Here is a 1822-nt window from a genome sequence, read left to right on the forward strand (position 1 = left end):
CCCCCCCCCCCCCCCCGGGGATGCTATCCGTGCCTGAGCCGGCCGTGGCTCCTGAGACACAGGGAGTTCCCTGCAGTCAGGTGGAGATAAGATGTGAGCAAGGGGCTCGTAAAAAGGGGGAGATCCGATGAGAGGAACCTCTGACGTGGGAAAGAGCACAGGAGTACCTGCCGTGGGGGCGGAACAATGACCCCTTCCCAAGGGCTGGAAAGACCAACCACGGTCACAGCACCTCCAGGCTGGCAGGGGTGACGCCTGGGGGGCCCCCTCTGGCCCCGCACGTGCTCCACCTGTGACATGCAGGTGAGTCACGTGACTGGTCAAGAGGCCTGCCGGGCATCCTGCCCCTGCGTCCCACCACCAGGGTCAGCGTGCCGGCCTCGGATGCCTTCTGTCTGTGGCCCTTGGTGCAAACTTCAACTGTGTCCCTGTAGCCCCGGCAGGTGGAGAAGGCTGACGCACAGAGTGGGACAGGGTCCGTGACCGTTGTGGGACCTGGCACTCACAGGTGCGCTCACAGGTGCGGTCCTTCCGTGTGTGAGCCACCCTGTTCCCCCTCCTCCCACCCGCCCTGCTTCCTGGGGGCAGTTTTAAACGGATCTCATAGGCGACACCAGTCCACATCTCGCCTTGGTCCACACGCTCTCCTGGCCCGTGGTATCTGCAGCGGCTGTCTCCAACCCAGAGCAGGGGCCTCAGAGTCGGCATCTCTGTGCAGCTCTCTGGGGACCCCACTCTGGGGAGCAGCAGGGGCATCTGCAGGAAGCGGGGGTCAGAGGCTCATGAGGCTGGTGGAGCTGGCTGCCCAACCTCAGGGACAGAGAGTCTGACTGCCCAGACTGCCCCGACCTTGGGAAGGGCTGCCCGTGTGTGCAGAGGAGAGAACCCCTCCTGGCCTCCCTGCTGGGCAGGTGTGCCGCCAGCCGAAGCAGCCCAGACACTTGCTCTCCCCTCCTCTGGCCCTCAGTCCTGCTGCCACCAAATGAAGACCTTCAGCCAGTGACTTGGACTTTACATTGTTTTCCTTCTAAGAAGAGCCAGAAAGCTTTCATATCTGAACACTATTGTAGGCAAAAGGAATGATGGGGACCCCGTGCCCTCATCGAAAGGGTTTATCTATGCACGCCTAAAATGGGCCTTCCGGTTTGCTTTCATTTGGCAAACACCAGTGTGTCTGAACGTGTACATGAGCTGCTGGGCTGGTGGCTGCCTGTGCGTCTCCGACTCAGCCGTGCGGTGCTGGCTTAGCCACAGGCCCTTAAGTCTTGGTTTGGGATAGGGACAGACCCAGCACATCAGATCATTTCCCCCCAGTCGGAGAAATGAAGGGACCTGCCATCCAGGGTCACCAGGAATACAGCACAGTAGGTCCCCTCGTGGAAACTTCTATCCATGTTTCACGATAACTTTGGCCGTAAAACTTAAGACTCGTGAAAACTGGAATAATAGTTCTCATAATCATCATCATCAAAACCACTTTCTTGGCCTCTCCTTGCAAGGGACAGGGTGTTGCCGAGGCCCCGCCAGCAAGCTCTCTGACCACCCAAGAGCGGCATCTCCCCGGCGGTGGACAGACGGGAGCCTTGCTCATCAAAGGGGCCTTATTTATTTATGTATTTGCACACAGGATTTGAAGCCGATTAGAACACGTAGCAGTGCAAAGGCATAAGCAAGTGGTTGAGGGAATCACGGTGAAAGAACGCAGCCGCTGGCTTTTCTCTCTTTCTATCAAAGGCTCTCCACATCCCCCCCAGCTAGGACCAGGCTTAGAACAACACACACATTCAAATGCAACCCCCAACCCCCGCCCCCCCCCCCAGCC

The 1822-nt window shown here is 58.7% G+C and overlaps 1 protein-coding gene across 1 annotated transcript in view; it reads right to left on the reverse strand.

The window, feature by feature from the left end:
* The window catches only part of MAPK8IP3 (mitogen-activated protein kinase 8 interacting protein 3), a 49691-nt gene that overhangs the window by 34713 nt on the left and 13156 nt on the right, over nucleotides 1–1822 (reverse strand). The gene's annotated exons all lie outside the window — the stretch shown is intronic.

Source organism: Ursus maritimus, unplaced genomic scaffold (assembly GCF_017311325.1).
Source record: "Ursus maritimus isolate PB19 unplaced genomic scaffold, ASM1731132v1 scaffold_2, whole genome shotgun sequence".
In the NCBI taxonomy this organism is placed as follows: domain Eukaryota; kingdom Metazoa; phylum Chordata; class Mammalia; order Carnivora; family Ursidae; genus Ursus; species Ursus maritimus.